At 37.2% G+C, this 24,291-nt stretch overlaps 2 long non-coding RNA genes across 2 annotated transcripts; both read right to left on the reverse strand.

Annotated features, from left to right (window-relative positions):
* Nucleotides 1-5,555: 5,555 nt before the first annotated feature.
* LOC124513593 (uncharacterized) lies at nt 5,556-12,821 on the reverse strand. The gene is made up of 5 exons (XR_006962455.1): nt 12,785-12,821; nt 11,713-11,766; nt 9,653-9,751; nt 7,298-7,351; nt 5,556-5,613 (listed from the first exon to the last, which is right to left on the reverse strand). It is a non-coding gene; the product is annotated as an uncharacterized LOC124513593 (long non-coding RNA).
* Nucleotides 12,822-20,900: 8,079 nt separating this feature from the next.
* On the reverse strand, nt 20,901-23,526 carry LOC124513594 (uncharacterized). Its single transcript, XR_006962456.1, has 3 exons — nt 23,493-23,526; nt 22,620-22,673; nt 20,901-20,986 (listed from the first exon to the last, which is right to left on the reverse strand). It is a non-coding gene; the product is annotated as an uncharacterized LOC124513594 (long non-coding RNA).
* Between the last annotated feature and the right edge of the window lie 765 nt (nt 23,527-24,291).

Raw genomic sequence — 24,291 nt, forward strand, 5'->3', positions numbered from 1 at the left:
CATTGATTTCTGCTCTAATCTTTATTATCTCCCTTTTTCTGCTGGTTTAGGTTTTTTTTTTTTTTCCATATTTTTGTTTTTGTTTTTGTTTGTTTTTGCTGTTCTTTTCCCAGCTCTTCTAGGTGTAACGTTAGGTTGTGCATTTGAGACCTTCCTTCCTTCTTTAGGAAGGCCTGGATTGCCATATATTTCCCTCGAGTGACTGCCTTTGCTCCATCCCAGAGGTTTTAGCCTGTCGTGTTTTCATTTTCATCGGCTTCCATGTATTTTTTAATTTCCTCTTTAAATTCCTGGTTAACCCATTCATTCTTTAGTAGGATGTTCTTTAACTCCAAGTATTCATGGTCTTTCCAAATTTTTTCTTTTAGTTGATTCTGAGTTTCATAGCATTGTGGTGTGAAATCATGCAAGGTATGATTTTGATCTTTCTGTACTCATTGAGGGCTGATTTGTGTCCCAGCATGTGATCTACTCTGGAGAATGATCCATGTGCACTCGAGAAGAATGTGTATTCTGCTGCTTTAGGATGAAGAGTTCTGAATATATCTGTTAAGTCCATTCAGTCCAGTGTGTCATTCAAAGCCATTGGTTCCTTGTTGATTTTCTGCTGATGTGATATGTCCATTGTTGTGAGTGGGGTGTTGAAGTCTCTTACTATTATGGTATTATTATCAATGAATTTATGTTTGTGATTGATTTACATATTTGGGTGGAAACGTTGGTGACACAAATATTTACAACTGTTAGATCTTCTTGGTGGACAGACTCCTTAATTACGATATAATGACCTTCTTCATCTCTTGTTATGGCGTTTACTTTAAAATCTAGTTTGTCTGATATAAGTATGTCTACTCCAACTTTCTTTTGATGACCATTAGCATGATAGATGGTTCTCCATTCCCTTACTTTCAATCTGTCAGTGTGTTTAGGTCTAAAATGAGTCTCTTATAAACAGCATAGAGAAGGATCTTTTTTCTTATCCATTCTGATACCCTATGTCTTTTGATTGGAGTGTTTAGTCCATTGATATTTAGAGTGAGTACTGAAAGATATGAATTTAGAGCCATCGTGTTGCCTGTAGAGTTGGTGTTTCTGGTGATAATCTCTGGTCCTTTCCATTCTTTGTTGCTTTTGGTCTTTTTTTGTTTTATCTTTTCTCCAAAGAGCACCCTTAAAATTTCTTGCAGGGCTGGTTTAGTGGTCACAAACTCCTTTAGTTATGTTTGGGAAACCCTTTCTCTCTCCCTCTATTTTGAATGACAGCCTTGCTGGATAAATAATTCTTTGCTGTGTATTTTTCCTATTCAGCATGTTGAATATATCCTGCCACTCCTTTCTTGCCTGCCAATTTTCTGTGGATAGGTCTGCTGTGAATCTGATCTGTCTTCCCTTATAGATCTACAACTTTTTTCCCCCTTGCTGCTTTCACAATTCTTTCCTTGTCTGTGTATTTTGTGAATTTTACTATGACATGCTTTGTTGATGGTCCGTTTTTGTTGAATCTAATGGGAGTTTTCTGTGCTTCTTGGATCTTGATGTCTGTGTCCTTCCCCAGATTGGGAAAGTTTTCTGCTATAATTTGCTCACATAAACCTTCTGCCCCTTTCCCCTCTTTTCATCTTCTGGGACTCCTATGATTCAGATGTTATTCCTTTTTAATAAGTCACTGAGTTCTCTAAGTCTTGTATCATGCTCTTTTGCCTATATTTCTCTCTTTTTTTTCTGCTTCATTATTCTCCATAATTTTGTCTTCTATATCGCTATTTGCTTCTCCGCTTCATCCATTTTTGCCGCTGTGGCATCCATTTGACATTGCATCTCAGTTATAGCATTTTTAATTATGTCCTGACTAGATTTTACTTCTTTTATCTCTGCAGAAAGGGATTCTCTACTTTTTCAACACCAGCTAGTGTTTTTATTATCATGGTTCTAAATTCTGCATCAGACATCTTGCTTATATCTGTGTTGATTAAGCCCTTGGCTGTCATTTTTCTTGTTCTTTCTTTTGGGGTGAATTACTTCGCTTTGTCATTTTAGAGGAAGAAAAATTAATTAAATAAAAAATAAAAATTAAAAAATGGAAGACAAAATATCAAATGAAGGAAGCTAGATCCTTCTTAAAAGAAGCTTGATAGAATAGAGGCAAGAAAGGGGAAGAAAAGGGGGGAAAAAAGGTAAGAAAATTTATATAATAGAATAAAATTAAAGAAAATGAAATGGAAGAAAGTATTTTTAAAAATAAAGAATAAGGTATAAAAAATAAGAATAAAATTTTCTCTTTCTGTATCCAAGAAAGAGGAAAAACAGAAAACAATTTAAGCAAAAACAGAAGGAAAGGAAATGAAGAAATAAATGAACCATCAGGTGGAATGAAACCTGAATGAAGTTATATCCAGTTTCCCCTAGAACTAGAACTATGAAGTCTTCTTTAGTCCGTACACTAAACAGGTGGAGTGACTTGTGCTGGTCTTCTAGGAGATGTGCCTGGAAGCGCAGTTGGGTGGGGCTTGGTGTAACAGTCTGTTCTCCATTAGGTGGCGCTGCTTAGCTTGCTGGGGTGGATCAGTGTGGTGAGCATGTGCGTGCAAGGGAGAGGTGGCTTCACCACCTAGTCTCTGGCATTGGAACTTTGTGCTTTCACTGACACAATCAAGCACCCCTCCTTTGTCTCAGGCCTTCCTCGACTCCCTGTCCCTACCCGGTCTGTGTCCAAGCTGTCCACCTGCCAGGTGGCACCTCCCTCTAGAGTTTATCTCAGATGGGGCTGTGTTTCAAAACCCCAGACACTTGAGAGACCCCTGAGGCTGGGACCGGTGCCAACTCTGGGGAGAGTCTTGCTGAGCAATGGCCAGGTGCTGACTTGCCCCAGAAGACATTTGTGCGATCGTGCAGTGGCAGAGGGTCAGGGATTATGGCAAACCACAACACACAGCCGGTTCCAGGTTTCATTGCACTCTGACGTCCAATACCAGCAAATGTGGCTGCTCTCTGGGGTCTGTGGGGACTTTTGCCTATGGGGAAGCCATATGGCCTCTACCAAATGCACCCCAAGTAGGAGAACTGCTTCTCCCTATTGGCACAAGGACCCGTCAAACCCCACTACCTGCTCCTGGAGATTTGCCCTACTTCCTCACCAGAGCACCACCAGGCACTGACCTCCAGAACTTCAGGCTCTGTGCTCCACTGTTTATAGAATCCTGGTGGTACTGACACCCTCTCCTTTCTTCCCATCCATAGATTTTGGGGGGCAGATTTCTTGTTCAGTCCCCTGAGAGTGTTTCTCTTTCTCTTTCTCTCCAGCTACTTTCAGGGAAGTGTTGTTCTTCCATGATCGTGATGGACCGCGCTCTCTTCCTCTCTCTTTTCTCTGTCCTCTCTCAGCAAAAACAGCTCCCTACCCTCCGTGGCTTTTCTCTCCCCCAGTCCACCTCTCCACACTGTGTACCTGCTGAGTTCTGTGGCTCAAGTTACGCAGATTGTTGTGTTGATCCTCAGCTCAGTTTCCTAGGTGCTTGACATGGTTTGGTGCTGATCTAGCTGCGCTTCAGGGATGAGGCAAGCTCAGGGTCCCCATGCTGCTCCACCGTCTTAACTCCCACCAAAACAAATCACTGACACAGACAACACCAGAGATGAATCTAAAACACGTATGCTGAGTAAAAGGAGCTGTGGCAGAACATATGTTTCAAGGATGGCTGAGACATAGATTTCCCGCCCCACACGATCTTATTACAGTGTGACTGATACATCTCCCACCAAAAGCTTAGACTGAATCTGGGCAGGGTCTTGTGATGCTTCAGTAACAGCATTTGGTGGAAGGGAGGCTCTGTGACTTCTGTGACTTCACTCGGCTACTGATTTAGAGTTTTCCCCATAGGACCCATGTGAAGGTGAGACACAGACAGACACTGAGATGGCGGCCATGTAGTGCAGGGATACTCTGGCCACATTAACAAAGAAAAAAAACAACAACATTACAGATAGCCACAGCTATACTAAGTACCCTTTTTATAAATACTGATGTCACCCATTAGCAAATGTGGCCAAAGAGCTCAATTGTAATTTGAGCAATACCTATCAATTCTCCCTTACTCTGTAGGGAAAAAAAGGTAAGGTTGAGTGAAAAAGTCAAGTTATCTTGAAATCTTTCTCTACTGTGCGTGTGAAACCAGAGACAGACAGGATGCGTTCTTTCTTTGGACCTGAGTTTTTTCCCCAAGCTTTTCACAATGCCTTCTTGATGTCAAACAAGCATTTTGAATGATTGTTATAAATAGGCTTACAAAAGCAGTTTTTCTGGAGTGTTCAGTGGCATCCAAAATGCTCACCATTAACTGGCAGATTTTGCATTATGTCTTTAAGCTCCTTTTCAGTGAGGTCCATGCCCATAGCTCCCAAAACTTCATCCACTTTACTGGAATCAATCTTTCCCTCCTTATGGAAAAAGAAGTATACAGGTAACAGTTAATGTCCCTAAAATGTGGGATAAACCCTGACCTCCAGAGGATTATGGTTATCATGTTCCTCCAAAAAAACCAAAGCCTGATGAGATCTTTACAGGAGGACAGAGTCAATAATAAGAGTTTGAGTTTGAGTTTATTGTTTTAATTTTAATCATTTTTTTTTAATTTTTAACGTTTATTTATTTTTGAGACAGAGACAGACAGAGCATGAACGGGGGAGGGTCACAGAGAGAGGGAGACACAGAATCTGAAACAGGCTCCAGGCTCTGAGCAGTCAGCACAGAGCCCGACGCGGGGCTCGAACTCACATACCGCGAGATCGTGACCTGAGCCGAAGCCGGACGCTCAACCCACTGAGCCACCCAGGCGCCCCAATTTTAATCTTAATATAAGCACGCCCAGTATAAAAACTGAAAGGTGACAGAATGACTTCTCAGAGAATTCTAGTAGGGTGATAACAATTCCAGCTTTTCTAACCACTATTGTCTCCTTTTCATTATGTTCGTTTTTACAATTAATGTCTAGTTATGTTAAGGCATGCTGTTTTTCCATTACCATTTAAAATTTTTTAAAATTTAAGTAAAAAGTAAATCAGTATCAGTGAAAATATTAATAGTAGTACAAATAGTGTGTGGATTTGGCAGAAATCATGAAGGTGGTATTCGCAACCTTGCTTAGACATGACCTTTTTCCTGGCCTGCTCCCTGTCTATCTATTCAGTCCCATGTTCTTTCAGTTTCGTGGAGACTTTCTAGCACTCTCTTGCTCTCTTGGTCTAAATGTCAGATTAGTAGTCTTTTGTTGCTGAATAAACTAACTGAAGAGGTGCTAATTTTCCCTTTACTTTTGCTATGTAGCCTGGGCTCTGATAATTTCTACTTCTGTCAAAGTTTGAAAAATCCCGAGAAAGCATAGGAATTCTTTCCAAGTTACAACATAAAAGATGATCTCCTAAAGAACACGATCATCCACAAAAGAAACAAAAGTATATAATAATGTGTTAAGTGGCAGAGTTGACAATTTAATCACAAGGAATTAGTCTAAATGCCAAACGTGATGATCTCAGACTGATTTGTGTTTTGTTAAGTTTCTCCCTTATCTTTAACAAACTTTATACCATCCAGCAACCTTCTTTGATAGACCTTTCCATCTGTAAGGAAAAGGACTATTCAGATCACAGAAGAGTAATGTGGAATTTCATTACTGTCTAGTAAGAAATCAGCCATTTCAGTAAGACATCTTTTGTGAACTGCCTTAGAAATTTTCTGAGTTAGTGGCAAATAATGAAATTATAAGGGATGGGGATACTGACATTCTGCCATTCTGAAAAATATCTTTTACTTTTCTTTTGTGATATTTTCATTTTCCCCTATTAGATCACTCCTTTCTCTTTTTCTCATTTATTCTGGATTAAATTTTACATCTCTTGATAGACTCAAAAGTTATAAGTAATATAACTGAATCCTGATGATAGGAGTCATGATGATACAACGGTTACTTCTCAAACTAAAGATAAATTTGGCACAGAGAAAATTTTAACATATAATAGTCATTTAAAATTATGTAACATGAATCATAAAATTATTTCTGACAAGCAATAAGATAGAGACAATTTTACAAGTTTTCACAAGTTAACAATACACTTCCCTGTATGACTACATTTTTATTTAAACACTCACTATCAACTGGCAGATTTTTCACCAGTTGTGAGAGTTCTTTATCTGTGAGTTCTATTCCCATGTTTCCTAGAACTGTTTCCATGTCATTGACATCAATTTCCTCTCCTTTAAAAGGACAGAAATGGTAACATGTGAGATTTTAAAGAACCATCTAATTATTCTAAATAATAATGAAATCTCTTATTACTGTTTAATTATTAGCACCAATTACTCAATCCATAATAAAGTCAAATGAGTCCTGTTTGACTGTAGTTATGGTAAGATATTAAAGTGTTTATTTCCATAACTTTAGTAATAATAGAGACAAAATAACAGAGTGCAGGGTAATGCATTTCATAATACTCTGTTGTGGGAGATTACTAGTAAGTAATAAAACTTTACTCTCTTTTTATCGCACTAATATGTTTTTAGTAAAAATCTGGAAAAAATGAGATTGTAGGGCCTAACAAAATATGGCACTATGTTTTGTTGTTAAAGCATTGACAAACCGGAGAAAGACAAATACTTTCTGATTTCAGTCATATGTGGAATTTAAGAAACAAAACAGATGAACATAGGGGAAGGAGAAAAAAAAGGGAGAGGGAGGCAAACTCTTAACTATAGAGAACAAACTGAGGGTTGATGGAGAACGAACTGAGGTGGGCAAGGGATGGGCTAAATGGGTGATGGGTATTAAGGGGGGCACTTGTTATGATGAGCACTGGGTGTTACATAAGTGATGAATCACTAAATTCTACTCCTGAAACCAATATTACACTATATGATAACTAACTAGAATTTAAAGAAAAACTTAAAAAAAAAAGAAAACCCTGAAAAACCAAAGTCCAGGAAATCAGTTTATTAAAAATTATGCCTAATTTATTTACTATTATTTTTAATGCTTATTTATTTTGAGAGAGAGTAAGCAGGGGAGGGGCAGAGAGAAAGGGACAGAGAGAATCCCAAGCAGGCTCCGTGCAGAGCCAGGTGCGGGGCTTGATCTCACGAACCGTGAGATCATGACCTGAACCAAAATCAAGAGTCAGACACTTAACTGACCGAGCTACCCAGGTGCCCCAAAATATCATAATTTAAAAGGAGTATAAAGTAACAGGGAAGAATATAAAATATGTGTAAAGAATCAGAATCATATGTATTTGGTAACTTTTTCCCCACCTGTAACAGCTTCTACTTTTTCCATCAGTTTTTGCAGATCAACTTTCTTAGAGCCTGTAAGACAAAGTTTCATCAGAGAAGAACAATAACATGGACTCAGAAAAAAGAAGATACACAGGACAGGAGGTTTTTTTTTTAAATCTAAGATTTATGGTTGCAGAAGATGACCAAGGAAAATAATTCATTAGCAATGAGGACCAAGATTTAATAATAAATAATGAAAAAAAAATATCTTAAATGGTTTTATTAAATAATAAAGATGAAAACTGTCAAAGTTTATTTCACCTAATATTTAAGAAAATTCAGGTTATAACTATTCCATGATTCTTAGAAGAAACAATGAATTCAATGCCGACTGTTACAAGTGTGTTGGGATGTGATTTTTTCTGAGCAAATTAGGGTATTGTACTCCACAGCTTTTGAACTTTGAAATGAGACATATAAAAATAACCTTTACCAAAAGATTGACTTTGTTCTAAGAGGTCCTTTAAGATCTTTTGAAATTGAAAACACTGTATGTTGAATGTCCTGTCATATTATTCATGTACATATTATTCATGTACAATTTTTTTTCTTCAATTATTAAATGTTCTAACTCTGCCAGGTCCACATTCGTTAGTGGCTTTGTGTGATTTGAGTAATCCTTCAATCTTACTTTCCTCACTTTTTAAAATTATGTATCTCCCAGTATTCGTTAGGATTGTTCTCTCGTGTTACCACATGTTGATGCAATGGGCAGGTAGAGACCAGTGTTAAGCAGTGAGGGATATTTGATAGGAACTAGTCACTTAAATGGTCAGTTTAGTGATCTGCTGAACCTAATTGGTAGATAAAAACACAGCCAAAATCCTGTCATTTTACCACACCATTTGTATACATCTTTTTAAAAAATTTTTTAATGTTTATTTATTTTTGAGACACACACACACACACACACACACACACAGAATGTGAGCAGGGGAGGGGCAGAAAGAGAGACAGACACAGCATCTGAAGCAGGCTTCAGGCTCTGAGCTGTCAGCACAGAGCCTGATGCAGGGCTCAAACTCACAAACCGTGAGATCATGACCTGAGCCGAAGTTGGACGCTTAACCAACTGAGCCACCCAGGCACCCCATGTATTCATCTTAAATTAAAAACAAAATAAATTAAGCTTAAAAAAGTGGAATTTAAAACATACTTTGTGTAACAGACTAAAAAAAAAAAAGAGCGTTTAAGAAAAGGTAAACGTCCCTTCTTTTACCTCTCCTCAGCTTCAGTACCTCTCCTATTACTAACAGTTTTGTGTATAGCCTTCCAGAACTTTCTTATGTTTATAAAGTGTATTACATATATTTTTTAAAGATTGTAATACTATACATATTTTTCTGTTAACTTTCTTTGTTATAGTGACCAGAAAAGAAAGCACCTCAATATCTATGAATAGAGAAATGAGGAATGGCTGAATAATTACATTTCATTTACATTTGTAAATAAAAAAGGCAGATGTTACCACTTTACACTGACAGATTCCTCAGAATGTGCCAATCTACACAGGCTCCTCTTTACACGGGACATACTGCATTATCAAGATTTGACACATGGAGCTTTCTCCTGAAGGCGCAGACAGGTGTGTGGCATTTCTAGGTTTTAGTTTTGAGAACCCTGTGTCAATGACAGGTGCACTTAGTGGCTGTCAAATCTTCATATTCTTTTATAAGCGAAGAAGCCATCCGGCTCAATGGTCAGAACACAGAGAGGACTGTATTTGGCAGGTACACACAATGGCCTTGGCACTGAGGAGTGGAGCCTCTCATGGATGATGTTCTGCACCATGGTGTGAATGGCAGTGATATATGGATCAGCGAAAAAAAAAAACCAAAAAAAACCACATTGCAGATCCTATTTTTGTAAAACCAGACAACAAAAATCCCTCCCCTTGTCACTAGCATCCACCCCTAGTCCAAGATGTATAAAGAAATAGATGAGAGGTTTTAAAGCCACAAAAATGAACAGCTTTGGGGCACCTGGGTGGCTCAGTCGGTTGAGCATCAACTTCAGCTCAGGTCATGATCTCACGGCTCCTGGGCATCGGGCTCTGTGCTGACAGCTTGGAGCCTGGAACCTGCTTCGGGTTGTGTGTCTCCCTCTCTGCCCCTCCCCTACTCACATTCTGTCTGGCTCTCTCTCAAAAATAAATAAATGTTAAAAAAAAAAAAACTAAAAAAAAAAAACCAGCCTTTTTCCCCCCTGAGTTCTTCTGCAAGCTATTCAAATGCCTTCAGGCAACAAATAATTTAAACCTTGGAAACAGTCAAAATGAATCCTGCAAGCACAACATCTGTTTAAAATCACAGTGTTTTCTGTAATGCTCACCACGCAGAAGATCCTTTAACAGATTCAGTTCCTTTTCTGTCAGCTTGACCTCCATGGCTTCTAAAACAGGATCCAGGTTATTTACATCAATCTTCCCTCCTTGAAAACATGAAAAGGAAAGAAAAAATGGAAGGATTACAAAATATTTAGAAAAATTCATGAACGTATATTATTATCTTCAACCAACAGACATGAATGTTTTCCCCCTTTCCCCCACTTTTATCTTATTTAAAAAAATTTTTTAATGTTTATTCATTTGTGAGAGAGACAGAGCATGAGCAGGGAAGGAGCAGAGAGAGGGAGACACAGAATCCGAAGCAGGCTCCAGGCTCTGAGCTGTCAGCACAGAGCCCGACGCGGGGCTCAAACTCACGAACTGCAAGATCATGACCTGAGCCGAAGTCCCTCGCTCAACCCCCGAGCCACCCAGGCGCCCCTCCCCCAGTTTTATTGAATAATTGACATATGACAGTGTATAAGGTTAAGGTGTACAATATATGCATATATATACACTGCAAAATGATTACCACAATAAGGTTAGTTAACACATCTGTCATCTCACATCGTTACATTTTTGGTTGTGTGTATGGTGAGAACTTTTAAATTTACTCTTTTAGCAATTTCCAAAAATATGATAGTGTTGTTAATTATAGTCAGCGTGCCTTACGTTATATCTCCAGAACTTACTCCTCTTATAGCTGGAAGTTTGCATCCTTTTGACTACCTTCACCTATTCCTCTCCCCAACCCCCTGCCTCTGGCAGCTACCAATCAGGTCTCTGTTTCTATGAGTTTGGTTTTTTAGATTCCACCCATAGGAGGTATCACATAGTATTTGTTTTCTTCTGTCTGACTTATTTCACTTAGCATAATGCCCTCAAGTTTCATCCTTGTAAATGGCAGGCTTTCCTTCTTTTCTGCGGTCAAATAATATTCTATTATGTATTATGTATTATATATATATATACATATATATATGTATTATATATATACATATATATATGTATTATATATATATATACATTCTATTTTCTTCATTCATCTGTCAAGAGACATGTTGTGTCTTTGTCTTTGTCTTGGGTATTGCAGATAATGCTGCAATGAACATGGGGGTGCAAATATCTCTTTAAGATAGTAATAGTTGGTGCTGTTACATGAATATACTGCTAAAAGAGAATGACTTCACAATCTGGCATAACTGCTAAAATTTTCAAGCAAAGAACAAAACTACAATATATATGTACAGCTCTTTACAAGCTGAGTTACAATTTAAAGAGTTAAAAGCAGGGGCACCTGGGTGGCTCAGTTGGTTGAGCGTCCAACCTCAGCTCAGGTCATGATCTCATGGTTTGTGAGTTCGAGCCCCACGTTGGGCTCTGTGCTGACAGCTCAGAGCCTGGAGACTGCTTTTGGGTTCTGTGTCTCTCTCTCTCTCTGCTCCCTCCCGCCCCCACTCGCACTCTGTCTCTCTCGGTCTCTCTCTTAAAAATAAAAAAGCATTAAAAAATTAAAAAAAAATAAAGAGTTAAAAGCAGAGTTAGAATTAGAATTTGTTTCCTCAAACGTTAAACATACAGGCCCAGGAAAAAGTTAGGTGGGGCAGGGCTGAGCAAGTGTAACTAAAGAGCAATAACCAGTAATCTCCACCAAGAAGTAAAAATTATAGTCCTTTCCTAAACTCTTACTCTGAGATTGTTTTGTTTGCTTCTGCTCACATTTTGGAGTAAGTCCCAAACCTTCTTCCTTTCTCCTTCCCACCTTCCTCCCTTGCACACGCCTGCCTTCCTGCCTTCCTTCCTTCCTTCCTTCCTTCCTTCCTTCCTTTCTTCCTTCCTTCCCTCCTTCCTTTCCTTCCATCTTTATTTCTGTTCATATAATTGTTTCTTCAGAGAGAGCTTCAAAAACACAATGCAGTAGAGAACTTTTCATCTAAGATAAAGGATTACTACCAGCAAAAACATAGATGTGGTACAAGAAGCAAAATAAGGTGTTATATTCTAGTGATATAAATTTAATGCTTAAGGATATTTCATATGCCTCATTTTTGTGCTTCTTACTCACTTTTATTATACTTCACATCCTTCAGCAACCTGCTTTGAAACACCTTTCCGTGGGCTGTAAGAAAAAGTACAATTCAGATCTCCAGAAAACCAAAACATTACAAATTATACGATTGTAGAAAGATACATTTCAATGATTTGCTTTAAAAATGCATCTATTTTATAGTTATACGATGTGGACATTTAAAAATATAAATGTTTGTGGTGCCTGAGTGGCTCAGTCGGTTAAGGATCTGACTCTTGATTTGGGACCAGGTCATGATCTCTGTCATGAGACTGAACCCCATGTCAGGCTCTGTGCTGAGTGTGGAGCCTGCTTGAGATTCTCTCACTCACTCTTTCTCTCTCTCTCTCTCTTTCTCTCCCCCTGCCCTGCTCATGTGCTCTTAGATAGATAGATAGATAGATAGATAGATAGATAGATGTTTTCCACAGTGACAAACTTACCCATTCTTTGGAATTAGAGACATTTATTAAACTCTCTCATGGTGCAATTCTAAAAAATACATTAAAATATTTCTTCCTTTTTATTCTACTAATATCCTCTTTCTCCATTATGTTTCCTTGCTCTTATTGCAAGACTAATACCAATCTGAGAGGATAGTATTAGTCACTCAGATTACTATATGGCAATGTAGTGATGAATTTCAGATTGTGTTCCAAGAAGTAATGAAAGAATTTCTTTTCAAGTCAGAAGTGCCTTTCTCTATTAATTTATGGCATTTTAAGACAAAACTGTTGGGGCGCCTGGGTGGCGCAGTCGGTTAAGCGTCCGACTTCAGCCAGGTCACGATCTCGCGGTCCGTGAGTTCGAGCCCCGCATCGGGCTCTGGGCTGATGGCTCGGAGCCTGGAGCCTGTTTCCGATTCTGTGTCTCCCTCTCTCTCTGCCCCTCCCCCGTTCACGCTCTGTCTCTCTCTGTCCCAAAAATAAATAAACGTAGAAAAAAAAAAAATTAAAAAAAAAAAAAAAAAGACAAAACTGTACTACTAAAAGATTAAGAATGGCTCGCACTGACCCATAAAGTCAGGTTCCCTGGAAGGCATGGTGGCATTTATGTGGCATTCACTTACCATCAAGGGGCAGTGTTTTCCTCAGTTGCTTGGCCTCTTTGTCTGTAAGCTCAATCCCCATGTCTTTTAGAGTATTTTGTAGGTCCCTGGAATCAACCTTTTCTCCTTTGAAAAGACAGAATAGTTACAGGTTAAACTATTAACGGACAATCTGATTATTTAACATGATCTAAACATTTACTTTTGCTGCTCTAGTCCTTTCTCTGATACCAGAATGAAAAGGAAAGATGGAGTGAAAGATTTTCTAATAAAAAGAGTCAAATGCTAAATAAAAAATAGAATTTGTCCCTCAATATTAGCAAATGGGATGTATCCCTAACACTGGGAATGATATCACATAGTACAGAAGCAAATCTGGTCATATAATTATCCAGAAATAAGGTCAAGAGACGGTTAGTATGATACAAGACACAATTGACAAAGTATGACATATTTTACTTTACTTTGTTAAAACTATGTAATTAGCTGTTGGTAATGGACTTTTATTTCTACAGCTCCACCCTGCTTTTGCTGTGATCATCTAGGTTTGGGTGTATAAATAAGAGCCAGGCACTTTTACTGAAAAAAAGCATCAAAGAATATATGACTTACAATGAAGAAATAATCCTTTTGTTTTACTTATAAACCCAGATAATGTTAGATTAAGATGTTGATCAGTAGGTGTACATATTTATCAAAATGAATACTGAAAGTATGTGAATCTGTAAAGCAGTAGTAGAATTTTGAGAAAATGCTATTAAAATTTTTAGTGTAAATCACAATTTGTTGCAAATCATTTATAACAAATTCTTGCCTGTAAAAGCTTTCACTTCATCCTTCAAAGTTTTCAGAGCAACTGTATTATCAACTGTAACAAAAAAAACACATAACTTGAAGCTCATAAAATGATATAAAATAGCATAAGAACGCTCTCCTCCCCTTCAGATTATAACAGCATTTTGTTACTGGGCATTTTGTTATGCACTTTAAATAGCCATTCAACAAATATTTACTCAGAATATGCTTGAATATAGAACAGAAGAAAAGATTTAAAATATTAAAAATATACTTATTTAAAAAATGTAAATTTGACTTTCTATTTCATAAAATATCAACTCTTGAATTTGATAACAAAAAGATGAGATTCAAAAGCGGCCATTTTGTAAAGGCAAACTTTGTTGTCCTCAGAACTTCGCAGACTCTTCTAGTGGCCATGCCACCTGTGTCCAAATACTACATTCTCAACTTCTTTGTCAGTGTTCTTGTCCCATCTACAATCTGGACCTCTTCTGCGTAGAAAGTTCCCTTATTCCATTCCTTTCATTGCTAACGGTACATAACACCCAAAGCTCAAAATCCAATGGTATCTCACGTGCTCACCACTGACTGGCAGGTTTTCTTTCAGATCTTCAAGTTCCTGGTCTGTGAGCTTGATTCCCATGTCACCTAGAACGGTTTCCAGGTTTTTGATGTCAACTTTCCCTTAATCAGAAAGAGAAAGGCTCGTGAGGGAAATTTAGTGACTCTAAAAAAGTTATTTTTAGATTATATATATATTTTTAAAATTTTTTTTCAACGTTTTTTATTTATTTTTGGGACAGAGAGAGACAGAGCATGAACGGGGGAGGGGCAGAGAGAGAGGGAGACACAGAATCGGAAACAGGCTCCAGGCTCCGAGCCATCAGCCCAGAGCCCGATGCGGGGCTCGAACTCACGGACCGTGAGATCGTGACCTGGCTGAAGTCCGACGCTTAACCGACTGCGCCACCCAGGCGCCCCTAGATTATATTTTTAAGAGAGTAAGGGTCTTCCTACCAAGACTTGAAGCTAAAATTTTATTACCAAAACACGAATACCACAAAGCCCAACTCTGGACAAATATTTATAATAAGGAGTATAGTAACAGAATCAACATGGCATTTAAGGTTAATGGTAAAATATAGTTAGTGTTCTAATGGGAATTTAGGTTTATAGTGACTTTGTGCTCACCTGTAATAGCTTTCATTCCTTCCATCACGTCATGCAGATCAACATTCCCGTTTGCTACAGAAGTCCAAAAGAGACATGTAATCAATGACATGAGCTCAGAAAAAGATACACTTTGTTTATAGAGTATAATAAAGTCCAGCTAAATTTGTCTCACAACATAATTTTAACTGATACTCCTTTAAATCGAAGATCAAGATAAATAGATCCTGAATGCTATCTTTGGTACTCACCATCAACTTGTAGGTCTCCTGACAATCCAGCAAGTTCCTCATCTGTGAGCCCCATTCCCATATTTCCCAAACTAGTATGGAGGTAATTCTTTTTAATCTTCCCATCTTAGGAAAGAGACAGTAAAGCAACATTTGAAAAAAAAAAGTTGTATAATAGTAAAATTTAAAAATGTTTTTTAGGAAAACTATTATTAACTTTAATGACCACATATTATTAAAACAAAAGAAACAAAAGATAAAATATATTTCATGCCTCTGTTATTATTACACTTTGACAAGGCTGAAATCCCGAATAGACTTTTCCACTTAAAGACTCAAATAGAAAGTCAATGGAGTCAGAACTGCATTTCCTTTAGTCTATTCTTGTGGACAAGCCTACAAAGTAAAACGAGGTTAAGGTGCTGGAACAAACAGAACTGCAGACCACTAACTTAATTACTCTGCATAAAAAGTAGGGTTCTTTTTTGTTTACTGGCTTGACTTATTAGTGATTATTGTAGCTGACCATTGCTTTTCAATAACAACCAGGGTTTTTTGTTTGTTTTTGCCAGGGTTGGTTTTTCTTCTTGAGAAAAAGTTGAAAAAAATCTAAGAAGACAGTGGACTTCCTGCCAAGAGAAAGTGTATATTAACAGCAGGTAAGATGTAGTTATGCTGGAAGAATTATAAATAAAAGCTTATATAGGGCCAAGATTCATGCTTGGATGGTGTATCTGGAGACCTAGATAACATGCCTTATAATTTCGTTTTTTACTTACTTTTGAGAGACTTCATAGCCTTCAGTAGTCTATTACGATATAACTTTCCATTGGCTGTAAGAAAAGTCATAATTCATGTAATGGTAGAATGAATACGAGTTTCACAAAAATAGCATGAACTGAATAATTTCAGAAGCAGAAAATGCAGTCTTGTATCAACATACAAAAATCAACTGTATTGCTGCTATAGAGTTGCAACAAGCAAATGAAAAGAAAACTTAAGAAAGCAATTTCATTTACAAGAGCATGAAAAGCATAAAATGCCTAAGAATAATTTTAACAAAAGAAGTACAAAACTTATACTCTGGAGACTATAAACCATTATAGAAAGAGATTAAAGACCTAAATAAATGAAAAGACATCCTATGTTTATGGACTGGAAGACGTAATACTGTGAATGTGACAATATTTCCTAAACTGATCCACGGAGTCAATACATTCTTATAAAAAATTCCAGCTGGTTTGTTTGCAGAAACTGATGAGCTGGTCCTAATATTCATATGGTAAAGCTCAGGCTCCAAAAAGCAAAAATAATCTTAAAAAGGAAAAAGAAATAGGGGACTCACACTTTTCAGTTTAAAAACTACAAAGTGACAGTAATCAAGACAGGGAGGTACTGGCATAAAACTAGATATATAGATTAATGGAATAGAATTTACAATCCAGAAATAAACCTTCCAATGTTTGGTCAGCTGATTTTTGACAAAGGTACTTGCACATTCAATGAAGAAAGAACAGTCTTTTTAATAAATGGTGCTGCGACAACTGGACAGTCACATGCAAAGAGAATATTCTTTTGGATCCCTATCTCACATTTTATACAAAAAGTAACTCAAAATGGATCAAAGACCTAATTGTAAGTGTTAAAACTATAAAAATGTTGAAAGAAAACATAACTGTAAATTTTCTTAACCTTAGATTAGACATTTTTTTAATATATGACACCCAAACACAAGCAACAAAAGAAAAAAGTTATATTATACACTGGACATCATCAAAGTTAAAAATCTTTTGTGCATCAAGGAACACTGTCAAGAAAGTAAAAAGATAATTCACAGGACAGGAGAAAACTTTTGCAATCATGTATCTGATAAGGAACTTATATCTAGAAAATATAAGGGACTTGTATCTAGAATGTATAAAGAACTTCTACGATTCAATAATAAGAAGATAACCAAATTTAAAAACGGATGAGGGTTATGAATGGATTTTTCTCCAAAGGAGGTATACGTTTAGCCAATATTCACATGAAAAGATGCTTAACATCATTAGCAATCACGGTAATGCAAGTCGAAACCAGAATAAGATACCACCTCATACCCACTAGGATATTATCAAAGGACAGAAGTAACAAGTGTTGACCAGGATGTGGAGGAACTGGAACTCTGATACACCGCTGGTGGAAATGGAAAGTAATGCAGCCTCTTTGGAAAACAGCCTGCACTTCCTCAAAAGGTGAAACACAGAATTACCATATGACCCAGCAATTTCTCTCTTAGGTATATACCCAAGACAAATGAAAATATATATCCATGTAAAAACTTGTACATGAACGTTCATAAGAGAATTATTCATAATAGCTAAAATGTGGAAACAATCCAAATGCGCATCAACCAATGAATGGATAAATAAAATGTGTTATATCCATAGAATAGCCTATTATTCAGCAGCGAAAAGAAACAAAGTACAGTTGACTTTAGAAAAACAGAGGTTTGAACTGTGCAGGTCCATTTATACGTGGGTTTTTTTTTTTATAGTATAGCACTGTAAATGTATTTTCTCTTCCTTAGGATTTTCTTAAATTATTTTTTTAATGTTGATTTAGTTTTGAGAGAGAGCTGTCAGCACAGATCCTGATGCAGGGCTCGAACCCACAAACCGTGAGATCATGACCTGAGCTCAAGTCAGACGCTTAACTGACTGAGCCACCCAGGTGCCCACCTTATGATTTTCTTATTAGCATTTTATTTTCTCTGGCTTACCTATTGTAAGAATAGGGTATATAATACATATAACAACAAAATGTATGTTAATTGACTTTATGTTATCAGTTAGGCTTCTGGTCATCAGTAAGCAATTAGTAGTTAAGTTTTTGGAGAGTCAAAAGTTATACACAGATTTTCGACTGCACAGGGAGTCAGTGCTCTTAACCCCTGTGTTGTTCAAGCGTCAACTGTATTAATACATAACAGGACAGAGATAAACCTGGAAAACATTATGTTAAGTGAAACTAGTCACTACGGACCACATATTATATGATTCTATTTATGTGGAATATCCAGAATAGGGCAACTGATGGAGACAGAAAATAGATTAGTGGTTGCCCAGGGCTGAGGGAGATGGAGAAATTGGGAGGTGACTGTTAATAGGTATGGAATATCTTTCTGGGATAATAAAAATGTTCTAAAATTGATTGTTGTGATGAATGTGGTGAATACATTAGAATTCACTTAATTGTATGCTATATTGGGTTACTTGTACAATATGTGGATGATAATTCAGTGGTACCATTATAAATATTTCACTTATGGGGTACCTGGATGACTCAGGTGGCTAAGCGTCTGACTTCGGCTCAGGTCGTGATCTTGCAGTTTGTGAGTTTGAGCCTCGCGTCAGGCTCTGTGCTGACAACTCAGAGTCTGGAGCCTGCTTCGGATTCTGTGTCTCCCTCTCTCTCTGCCCCTCCCCTGCTCGTGCTCTATCACTCTCTGTCTCTCAAAAATAAATAAACATTAAAAATTTTTTAAAAAATGTTTCACCTAAAATTTTCATCTTTATATAACAGTGAAATTAAGGAAGAGAAGGCTTTTTCAATATGATAAGCTGGTCCCCTTGAGTGGGCCTACTGTACTGTACAAATATCTCTTTCCTTTCTTTTTAATTCTGACTTTTATTTTTAATTTCTTCCATTGCTCGCTTATCTCTCTCTTTTTCCTTCTTATGGTATAAGCCCTGAAGGGAGACAGTAGACATTTGTTGGCTCTGATGGCAACTTACATCTGAGGAGTTGCTTGGCTTCTAAAATAAACTCTAAACGACACTTACTGTTTTAAGATGTAGCTTACATTTTAGTTTTTTAAAAATGTTCCATCATGTTTGAGAAGAAGTGAAAATTTTCATGCAGATCTGTAAAAATCTAATTTCCCTGGAAGCTCCCACAGACACTTGTATGACTCACCATCAATTGGCAGTATTTTCAGCAGCTTCTCTAGTTCCTCATCTGTGAGCTCAATTCCGAGATTTCCCAGAACATTTTTTAGCTCACTAGATTCAATCTTCTCACCTTTGAAAATAAGAAATTTGGTATACATCTTCATTTCAGATAGCAGTAATAATTTTTTTTTAAAGTTTTTAAATGTTTTATCACTTATTTTTGAGAGAGAGAGCGAGTGGGCGAGGGGCAGAGAGAGAGGGAGACACAGAATCTGAAGCAGGCTCCAGGCCCTGAGCTGTCAGCACAGAGCCTGATGCGGGGCTTGAACTCACAAGCTGCGAGATCATGACCTGAGCCGAAGTTGGACGATTAACCGACTGAGCCACCCAGGCACCTCCAGATAATAGTAATTATTTCTAATGAAAAAAGTTATTTTAGGATAATTAATACCATCTGCTTGTTTTCAGACTGAAAACTACAGTAATAAAAACAAACAAACATTTTCAACTACAGAATCAATGTAGATGATAGGTCAAATTTATTTTCTTAATGTGAACAAGAGAGTCTTCTAAAATCAGGACAGACTACTTTCAGAATGAAATTTGATCTATTAATTAAAAAAATAGATGCTTATATGAATTTTTCTTTGAAAAAGTATTTTAATTTAAAAAATAAGAATTATATGATAAATACAATAAATTCATTACTTCCATCAATTTTAGGCTTCACTCTCTAATTTGCTGTGCCGTACTATACTGTGGTTATTAAACACTGGTGAAGTGAATTACATTATTGGCATAAACAACAGAGACTGTAGAATTTGAAAGCAAGAAATAGTATGGTAATTTCATTGCAAAATCAGATAATTTTATATCAATACATGTAACACTAGAAGCAAATATTTCATTAATAAATATAGAGAAATGTCAGAATTTACAAGTCAGTGATGAAGTACCAGGAAATATTAGCAAAAACCAAAATTTAATGTAGATAATTGGAATCCTAATTTTATAGTAACTTTTCAGTCACCTGTAAAATCTGTGATGTTTCCATCAGTGTTTCTAGAGGAATTTTCTCATCAACTAGAAGAGAAGATAAAATCGCAGTATATTATAGATCCCATATATTATGGATCTCATATATTATATAGACTTCAAATATTACATTCTAGATATAATACAAAAGTTTGTGGGAAAACATGGGAAGAACTATAACAGTTGCACTTAACTATGTGTCAGGCCCCATCATAATTGCTAATATTTACTTAAACAAATATTTTTGAACACACTTTTTAGATTATTATTCTACTCCACTTTTATTCTTTTTTTTTTTTTTCAACGTTTATTTATTTTTGGGACAGAGAGAGACAGAGCATGAATGGGGGAGGGGCAGAGAGAGAGGGAGACACAGAATCGAAAACAGGCTCCAGGCTCTGAGCAGTCAGCCCAGAGCCCGACGCGGGGCTCGAACTCACGGACCGCGAGATCGTGACCTGGCTGAAGTCGGACGCCCAACCAACTGTGCCACCCAGGCGCCCCTCCACTTTTATTCTAAGACAAGCATGAATAACAAGAAAATTCTAAACATGAAAACCACGCAATCGCAATGGTGCAGTTTGGCCTATAATATCTCAAGTTTATTTGTGTTAGTAAGGGGAAGTTACTTAGAAGTGAATGTGTCTAAAGAATCTGCATTCTTGTATTCAAAACTGGAAAGACTCAACTACTAAACATGATACTTACAGAGAACATAAAAGTCATACATATCACACATATAGAAAACTGGTTTAATTTTGACTTTGTTAACTGGATACTCATAAACTCAAATGACATTCTCTGTGTTTTAGTCATTGATATGGTGCCTCACACTGCTCTTGGGCCTTCCCTTCTCCCTATGAAAAAGGGCATTTCCCCGCCCCCCCACCCCCAAAGTTTCTTGTAACTAACCTCTCTCTGGGGTTAACTAGTATATGTGATAACATGCTTACCACCAACATGCATGTTTTCAGCCAGATCTTTAAGTTCCGTATCTGCAAGCTTTATCCCCAGGTTGTTCAGAACAGTGCCCGGGTTGTTCATATTGACCTTCCCACCTAAGAAAAGTGACAGTCCATAAAGAATATCAAATGACTTCAAAAGAGAAGTTCTTACACTTTTTTGATACACATATCCCATTGTGAATTTCTTTTTTTTTTCAACGTTTTTTTATTTTTATTTATTTTTTTTATTTTTGGGACAGAGAGAGACAGAGCATGAACGGGGGAGGGGTAGAGAGAGAGGGAGACACAGAATCGGAAACAGGCTCCAGGCTCTGAGCCATCAGCCCAGAGCCTGACGCGGGGCTCGAACTCACGGACCGCGAGATCGTGGCCTGGCTGAGTCGGACGCTTAACCGACCCCACTGCGCCACCCAGGCGCCCCCCCCCCCCCCCCCCCCCCCCGCCCATGGTGAATTTCTTAAGCAGTAGATCATTATTCACAAAATTTGCTTCGGACCAAACAGAAAATGTTTGCTGTAAAGTGAAAAAAATAAATTAATGTTCAACAATTTTAGCACAGAGACAAAATATTTTAAGCAGTCAATTACAAATTTAGAACTATGGCTACTTCCCTTGAGACTTGTCTTGGGGACCAGCCTACAGAAACACAAGGTTTTAAATGGCATTTAATACTGAAATTAGTTTGAGAATAAGGTACAGAAATATGGGCTCAGAGTACAGAAAAGTCTCTCAAGAAATGGATGAAAAAGGGAAGAAAGAGATTGAGTTGTGGCCAAAAAGGGGTGTGGAGAGTTCTAGTTTGCTTATTTTATAGGATGGTGTCTGTTGAACATGTAAATGGGCTGAAGAGGTTGAAAATGGCCAGTGGGGCAAGGTCTTAAAAGATATGGGAGACAGTGGAGTCAAGGGCATCCTGGTAAGCTTTGAGGAGGAAGAGGCACTTCTCACTCATCCTTTATACTAACATGGGTGTGCTTAAAGATACCTGAATAGGGGGGGCGCCTGGGTGGCGCAGTCGGTTAAGCGTCCGACTTCAGCCAGGTCACGATCTCGCGGTCCGTGAGTTCGAGCCCCGCGTCAGGCTCTGGGCTGATGGCTCAGAGCCTGGAGCCTGTTTCCGATTCTGTGTCTCCCTCTCTCTCTGCCCCTCCCCCGTTCATGCTCTGTCTCTCTCTGTCCCAAAAATAAATAAAAACGTTGAAAAAAAAAATTAAAAAAAAAAAAAAAGATACCTGAATAGGGAGGGATTGAAGATGTAAAGCTGAGGGCTATCACTCTTGCCAGCCTCAATTTTCTTAATGAATTAAAAAAAATCTGGTTGAAAAAAATGGTGTTCAATGAATGCTTAGGGAATTCTGGTACTGGAGACAAACATTATTTAGTTCTAAACAATAGTAGGTTGACTTTTGATGAATGAACTTCCAATTTAGTTTTTTCTATTTATTAAGTTCTCTGAATCACTGCTAATCATTTATATTTTTTCCCATGTAAACATGAAATTTGATATTTCTCTTCCTGAAAATTTCAAAAATGACAAGAAAGTGTGGTGCTTTACTTCCAAGATAGAACATCAGATTCAACTGCTAAAATAAAGATTGAGGTCCAAAAAAGCATACATTTGCAATCAGTACATATGACAGATGGCAGCATTCAAATTCATATCTTGGAAACAGTATAAAATGAAGATCTCATATTCATTTGTATTCTTATTATGTTTCTCACTCACCTTTAAGGGACTTCACACCATCTAGCAACCTGTTCTTAAAGACCTTGTTATCATCTATAAAAAAGAACACAATTAAGGTCATAGAGAAATGATGTGGCTATTCACTAAAACTTTAGTAAAACTGAGAGTTTCATGATTTGCCCTAGAAACTTCCCTCATTAAAACAAAGTTTGAGAGAAAATTAGGGAAAGTTTATAATATGGTAAGCCTATCTAAAATTTAGCATACAAGGCACTCTATAACATGCACAGCTTTTTTGGAAAATATCACCTCTGACCTTTTATCCCCTTCCAGTCTAACACCACTTCTTTCCCTTGGTTGCTTCCCACAATTGCCTATACGTATCTAAAAAGGTAAGGGTAGCCTCAGAAATGTAGTCCCCTTGATGGCATGAGTCAGCATCATGGGGATGATTATTCCAAAACAGAGAGTTAAACTGCATAGATGGAAATTTCCCTCTAGAATGAGTGAACATTTAAATTATTTTGTTTGGCATTTGTTTGTTTATTTACTGTTGCATCTTAGCAAATGGGGATAGTTTGAGTTTCTAAAAAAAAAAAAAAAAAAGCTTAAGAGGAGACAAAACAAACACGGGGTAAAAAAGCCAGGCAAACCAAGAAACAGACTCCTAACTATAGGGAATAAACTGATGGTCACCAGAGGGGAAGATGGTGAGGGAAGGGTGACACAGGTGATGGGGATGAAGGAGGGCACTTGTGATGAGCACAGGGTGATGTGTGGATGTGTTGAATCACCAAATTGTACACCTGAAACTAGTATTACACTGTATGTTAACTAACTGGAATTTAAATTAAAAAATCTTTAAAAGCTTCAAAGAAGACTTTAAGGTCACATCAGTATATAAATGCCTACCATTGAAAGGCAGATTTTTCAGCAGCTTCAAACGTTCCTTATCTGTGAACTCTATTCCCATGTTTTTCAGAATAGCTTTCACATCTTTGACATCAACCTCCCCTCCTTAAAAAAATAGACATCATTACATATACGAATTTAAAGGATCATCTAATGACTCCAAACAGGGAAAATTAATCTATGGCTATGTAGATTAAATCAGTATAGAATAAAGAGCATAGGCCAATGAGACCTCTCCAAATATACTGACGATGACTTTCACAGAAAAAGAATTTGATCTCTAAGTGCTAATAAAAGAAGTCACAGTCACAATGACAATGGCAAGGCAACTCTGAACCCTGTGAGATTTACATTATGTATCTGCTATTCAATTGGAATATTATAAATTACTTATTCAAATAAATGTATAAAATAAGGTAAGATCTGTTAGTCTCATTTTTTGTCAGTTATCTGTAGTCTTTATCAAAATTTTACTTCATATATTATTTCACTAGTACAGAGTTTGGCCATTCTAAAAAAGAGAAGAGCAAAATATACAAATAAAAATATACCAGAAAACAAATGAGTTGCTAGTAATTTAATGAACAAAGAAATGCCATAACTAATATGGCAATTGAGGAATAATGATGAAATATAATTATTATAAATACTAAATGTTTTAGATTCATAATTTCTCTCTTACCTGTAGTAGCTTTTACTCCATCCATCACCTCTTTCAGACCAACCATTCCATTAGCTACAAGAAAAGGCACAATGAAAATAATGTCAGAAGCCCAGAAGACAAATTTAAGACATATAT

The sequence above is a fragment of the Lynx rufus genome, unplaced genomic scaffold, assembly GCF_022079265.1.
Source record: "Lynx rufus isolate CCGP_SWC_20201006 ecotype Redwood Valley unplaced genomic scaffold, mLynRuf1.p SCAF_18, whole genome shotgun sequence".
Lineage (NCBI taxonomy): Eukaryota > Metazoa > Chordata > Mammalia > Carnivora > Felidae > Lynx > Lynx rufus.